We start from the raw sequence: 6,758 nt of genomic DNA on the forward strand, positions 1-6,758 counted from the left end.
AATACAAGAAAAGTGTGTATGGATTGCCGTGTAAATCTTATTTTCTAAGGATGGCTACAGCCATGTATACTAGTAACCATGGATGTAATTATAAAGCAGGGGAATAACGCACTTCTCAGCTTCCCATTGTGACGATAATTAGTCAGGACACGAGACATTTCCAACAGTGGGAAATCCTGTACACTTCGCGTGTCCCATGGTGTGCGCGGGTTTCCTACAGTGGACACGCCGGGATGGGACACCCGTGGACACTCGTGGACACGGCTAGGACACGTCAGATTTCACCAACGTGTCCCAGCTTGGAAACTTGTGGAAATCTCGGTTTTCGCCCAGTGTAAACGAATCAAAACGGGACTGGCCGCCAAACATAAAAATGGAGGGAAATGACAGACAACAAGCCAACAAAGACAACATCAAAGACATCAAAACTGCGGCGAAAAAGTAACATGGGTTCGTCCCAAATGTAGACGCAAGTGAGCTACAAAAGTAATAGAACCTATGCATCTTGCTTGTTGCTGTCAACTTACCCGTTAAAGATTGAACGTACTATAACTTGCCATACCCGGCCAAAGACGACTACATTACTGTTACTCTTTATTTTGTGCTGTATAATGTATATGCGTTACATTATCTATCATTGTCATTTCTGTGAATTCCTTAAAACATCTACTGTTAGTTTGTGTAACATTACGTTGTGCTACAATCTGCGTAAAAAGTGGGCTTCATTACGTGTTATCTGCTAAGTCGTGTTGGTATTGAAAACGGTTTTATTGTGCCGTTAACGTTCTTCTACAAACAGCCAGCAGAATTATGAAGATACTCGTTCTCAATACACATGCTGCAAACTAAAGTAATGGCAGTCCTACGAAAATTCTGTTTGTAATGTATAAGCGCTTTATGTCGACGTACAATGGGTGTGAAATACTATTACATGTTTTCGCCCATCGTGTGCCACCGGCTCGGTGATAATTGGCTACTTTACAAGTGAAAGAACCGCGTCCGTGGGCCTTGATAAGCTATTCAAATTATTCAGCAGCCCTCTGATTGGTTTCCGCTAGAAATTTACTGGATGTCATTCAGTGACGAGCCCCCCCCCCCATTTGTCAAATTCTATGCACGTGTCGCAATACTATATTTCTTCCAATCATAGAGGTATAATACCTCCATGCTCTAATAAAGTTACTATTTTTGAGGTTTCAACTCTGAAGTAGGAGCTCTGGGTCGAGGCCAAATTACGGGTGCGTGATTTATTCTGGTTTTCTACTGAGAAAAATCGGGACAGTATTTGCGCCGGGCAGCCGGCCATGTACGCGAAATGGTACGCCCAGTATAGCAGCGATCTATTCATGTTTTATGTTTACAATTGTGCAAATTTTTTTTACAGAAATTTGATCACATATGCTTAAAAATATTGTTATACTGATGTTAAAAAATATTTTAAGACACTGAATCGCTGGCTGTGATGTGCAGCAGTGTACGTACGCCGCGTAGCGTGCCAGACATTGGCCGTGCAAGCCTATAGAATGCCCCACTTGCGACATAAATTTCTGAGGCTTATCGTGCGCATCGTGCGTATCCACAATTATTCCCATCGTAAACATAGTCACTGGGATCTGAAATGCATACATACAGGATAATTTCCCTTCTTCAGCGGGAGTTTTGTTTATGTTTTGATCGTACACGTCAAACTGCCACGCTGGTCTACGCTGCGCGCTGGTCTCGGCTGCACTTCCGGGTTCCATAAATCGACACCATAAATCGACAAAGAAACAAATATTTCCCCCCAAATTTATATTAATTGTGCACTTTTTCACTAGATGTGGCTATGCAGTCCTGGAAAACAGCGTTTAGTGCATATTTTCAAACAGAAAAATCGCGTCCCCGCGCCCTTCATGTTGCCGCCCGGCGATCTCAGCTGAAGCGAACAACCAATCAGAGACGCGTAACGCGGATACGTCATGCAAGATTTGCATACCGCCCGCCCACCGCTTCTGCTGGCTGCTGCCATGCTAGCTACGCGCCGTACTTGAAATAAATTGACGTGTATCGCCGTATTTCTGGAAATAAATGTCGCGACACGAAGATCTAGCGCTGACTCAGCTTGCACCCAGCGTTCAGCGTCACCCGCGCCATTACCCCCGCCGTCATCCCGCGCCGTCATTGCTGCGCCGTCACCCAACGTTTTTATCGGAACCAGACACCCCTCTGTTTGACCCCTTTTGAATGGTAAGACCCAAAACTGAAACCTCCCCATTCCTTAACAACATGGTAAATTCCATTTTCAGCATGGCGGGGGTGTCCGGAGCACTTAAAAACCTTTTATTTCCACGCCCATAAACACATATGCAATTAAACAAAAACGTTCTGCATCATCTGCAGCCCAACAGCAATACGTATACCGAACCACAGACAAATCCGTCCAGCCGATCGCGAGAAACAGCTGCTGACAGAAATGTTTCGAACAATAGTAAAACCTCCTCGCGGAAGGATATCTCCTTCCCCGGAGGTAATGAAACACGACAGAAAAAAAGGTCCTATAGTATAGAAGAAATAAGCTCGCACCAGGTTTCCTTCCGTAAGTACGCGGATGTACTCGTATCAGAAGTTAGAATACACAAGCCCCTGTGTGACAATTTGCCGTCCGCCGAGGGACCCGAGATGAAAGTGTTTTCTCTCCAGGTGAGAGTGGCCACAGGTGAGCCATGTGATCTCTGCCGAGAGGTTCCTCAAGTGCCCCTTGTAACAATTATAATTGTCTGGAGGACCCGACTCACGGGCCACCGCGCTCACAGAGGATGTTGTTCAGTAGATTGGTATTCTATGGGTTTGATGTTACCGTGGTAACGGAAATGCGTATGTGGTGGGAACACGTGACTGGGTTGTCTATGGCAAGAACCAAGAAATATTACCAATGACTGTGCGTCCCATCAACCACTATATGTATCAAATTGATTTTCGTTGAAAATATAACACATAATACCGTTACGTTCAACCTTTCAATCAATAACGGTACATGAATTTTTTAAAGTTAACTTTTGAAATTAAAAAAGAACGCATAAAGAAATATTTACAGACAGAGATACCTTGATCAATGTAGAAATTTATGCTACGACGAATTCGTTAATAAAAATTAAACGAGACATAAAAAAAAGCTATTCTTCCACGGTTTCTGGAGCTTTGATATTTGAGAAACTAAGGCATGACGCAGAGAACTATTCACCGAAACGAACTTAGATCGTACAATAATTTTAATGAAACACAGTTCCATCTTCCGGACTATTACAAGTACCATACTATCACATCTCCATCCGTAGCGGCGGCGGCGTACAGGCACATTTTCCGCCCAAGCCAAGCGGAGAACCTCTTAACCCGTCCGCACGGCCGATTACACCTGGTGGAACAAGTGCTTTCCTTTGCTCCCTCCCCCACCTGGACCATTAAGGTACCCAAGGTGCACTCAGGTGTTTTGTCGGGCAGAGTTGGAGGAGGTTCTTGGTTTGTATTGCGGCGGCGAGGGAGGAGAAACGGTGTGTTTCCCGCCCAAAGTTGTTGGCTGAAGTGGTGACAGAAAGCAATGGGTTCTCCTTAAGACATTCCTCTGGACTTTCTGTGGTAAGCTTTGAGAAGTGGGACAGGTGTTGAATGTAAAAGAAAGACAACAACTTTCGCCTAGATACTGGCCCACGTCCTTCTCAACAGTGTAGCGTCAGTAAAGTTTTACACGATGCAATGATTCACGTTTTAATTGGGCCACCTCATTAGCGTCTTTTTCTTGTGTTCCTAGATCCATCTTGGAATTGGCTTGCTGTGTATGTTTGGGAATAAAGTACACAAATAAAAGAGGTTGATGCAAAAAGGCAGCAAGGCTGTGTTGGCCAATTATGGAATGGCAGCGGCACAAGTTGCAAAAAGCTGATCGTCAGTTTTTTGTCACCAAATGTATCTTTTTGTATGTGCATTGTATTCTCTTGTTTGAACACACGATGTAGACCCGATCCAGGATAATCGTTAACAACGGCATTGCCGCCATCTGAAGCAACAGTTTCCAGCCAAATCCTGCGGATTTCCCGCTGGGTTTAAACCGCCTTGAGAACGTGACGTTTGCAGAACTGATTTAGTGATTAGCCAGACTTTGGGAGGATTCCGAACAATCTCTGTAGCAACTACGCGGAATATGGCAGGATTGGGACGTGAAGTAGTTTGTTCTTGCTACATCTGTAACCGATACTTTGGTAAGGCGGATTCGTCGCGGCATTAGCTGTTTCTCTGCTTTCCCGTAGTATAAAAAGTTATGGTAGTTGTGCATGGGCGTGTTTAAACCTTTTTGTCGACATTGTACATACATTGATACTTTTTCATTGATACTTTTTTCTGTTCTGAATGCCTTCCCCTACCATTCATCTTACGTTTCTTGTCATTTGTCAAACCTTCTTTTTGATTAGTTATTTCATCCAGGTTTGTGTTTCTCACTTTTTTTCCACAACCCCTTCTCGATCATGACTGTTGTTGGTTCAACGCGACGCCAGTTTGAAGTTGAGGACTTGTAATCCTGGCTATATCGATTTTGTCTGACGGAAAGTCCTTTTCATTAGTGGAACGGGTCTCCAGTTTACTCTGCATTTCGAACCATTGCTCTATTCTAAATACAATTTTCATTGTATAAAAGCTGTCACAGAAACGGTCGCTGCATCCTTCTCCCTGCTGATTAATCCCGTGTCCAATAGAAAATTGTTAGCCGAAAGGCTACTTCGTTGTGCTAAAGGTTGAGCTACATGTAGGCTGCGGACAGTGTCGCAGTAATTATTTATCTTAGCCACCTATGCCTTAGCTTTAAAAGTCGATATATATATATCCATTGGCATTGCCACCAGATCATCCCGACATAACTATGACACACGTATCTTCCAGGTTACAGCTCGAATTATTAACCAGGTTATATTGCAAACCAGGTCACCCTGACCACTCTCTACCCTACCGGTACAAAACAATACACATTGATAACGGGTTATCATTTCCCGTCATTCTTCGCCCAGGAGAAAAGAAAACATGTAATCAATCATTCCGTGATTAGATGGTAGTAATACCGTATAATTTCCCCGCCATTCGTCATCAAGGAGAGATATCAGACGACAAAGAAACAAAAGCAGCAATTGGTCCTCGAGGTATTTCAAGGTATTTATCTAACAATTTCCTTCTTTTGCTGCCTGTGACTGTGAATCAGTCTCTAAGTCCAGTGGGAGCCAGTAGAACTGGTAGAATGAGCAAATGTTACAGTGGTAGACCCGGATAGAACCAGTCTAAGAGAAGTGCTCCATAAACACTACGTTTCGACAAGAAACTACGGATTAAACTTCGTTACAACCAGAGAGCTCTCATGTTGTTTACTCGCGTGTTAGGATCGTGCAAGCAGTGCCCCTCCATGACGGGAAACTTCGCCACGGATGCTTTAGACTAAGGGCCGGTGACATCAGCCCAATGATATTCCCGAGGGACTACTGCACAAAGAGCTGCATTGCAGTGTTCACCTTGTCGTTAATTTGTTGACTAACTCTTGTTGGATTTCTAATTCTTGTTTAGTAATGATAAAGGAAAAAACTCAAGCGCCGAAGGTCGTTTGTCGGGCAGACTATTCCACCAGGAGCCCGCACGAGTGTCCTCCAGATGGATCAAGTGGGGAAACTAGATAAGGAATGCAAACATCTTCCTGAATTGGCTTAGCTTTGATTTCATTCCGCCTGCCAACCGATTCTCTCACTCGACTCTCAGCTCAAGTCTCATTAGCCGAGATGTTATATAGTGTTAAGGTGTGGTTCATGCCCTTGAACAACTATGGTGCCGACCAAGCCAAACACGGATGGTAGCTCGGCTAGCTTCATGACAGCGTCGACGAGTGCACGGTGGACATTGTTGGGATAACATGAATCAGACCACCATTGTATATTGACACCGCAAACACACCTGGTGAAGTGTGATGAACGGAACACGTAAATTCACCGCCAGTTGTCACAAGAACAATGATGTTTAAATTCGCAGTAGTTTTTTTTTTTTGTCAAACCGTTTATCTAATGAAAAATCATTACAAGGCCCCGTCGATGAAACATTGGGGGCGTGGATGAAATATCGGTTTTCTTAACGGGCATGCCGGCGTCACATTTGCTCCAGATCGATTCACTGACCTTTGCGCGGCTGTCGGTGATAGATAGATTGTACATCTTCCGCAGGTGTGTCTTCCTCAAGGAAAATTCACGAGATCGGAACTGACCCAAGTTCTGTCCCCCAGAAATATAAAAAACGAAAGAAATTACAGAGAGAGAGAGAGCGTTATAAAAAGGAGAATTCAGAGCTGTAACGTTACGTACATTCCTGGTGACGAGGCTGTCAATTGACTTACACACTGGTCTGCAGACACCTAGGAGGGCGGGTAGATGAGGGCGGGCAGGATGGAACTATCGCTGACCGATTAGGACATGCGGGCTTACTGGTCTTATAGCACGGTAATTGGTACCAGTAAACGTTTGTGAGTTTGTAAGTTGTGAAGCGCGTTTTGAGCCAGTCTTAAGCGAAGAGTCCTTTTAATAGACGTCTGGCCATTAGAATATGAAAACGGAGCGCATGAGACGTGTTTTATTGGGTCGTCGCTTAGACAGTTTTTTTTTCGCACATTTTCATTTTAGGAAGGTAACATTTGCACGTATATACAGAACGTTTTCCTTCACACGATCTCTCTCTCTCTCTCTCTCTCTCTCTCTCTACCCGAG

At 44.2% G+C, this 6,758-nt stretch overlaps 1 protein-coding gene across 4 annotated transcripts in view; it reads right to left on the reverse strand.

The window, feature by feature from the left end:
• Positions 1-6,758, reverse strand: part of LOC109480722 (peroxidasin homolog) — a 22,882-nt gene that overhangs the window by 12,991 nt on the left and 3,133 nt on the right. The window contains exon 1 of one of the 4 annotated variants that reach the window (XM_019782967.1): positions 2,563-2,647. The exons of the other annotated variants lie outside the window; for them this stretch is intronic. The gene's annotated coding sequence lies outside the window, so the exon portion shown is untranslated. Of the gene's footprint in view, positions 1-2,562; positions 2,648-6,758 lie in introns of those variants that run through there. 4 annotated transcript variants of the gene reach the window in all.

This window comes from Branchiostoma belcheri, unplaced genomic scaffold (genome assembly GCF_001625305.1).
Source record: "Branchiostoma belcheri isolate BF01 breed outbred unplaced genomic scaffold, Haploidv18h27 scaffold52, whole genome shotgun sequence".
Lineage (NCBI taxonomy): Eukaryota > Metazoa > Chordata > Leptocardii > Amphioxiformes > Branchiostomatidae > Branchiostoma > Branchiostoma belcheri.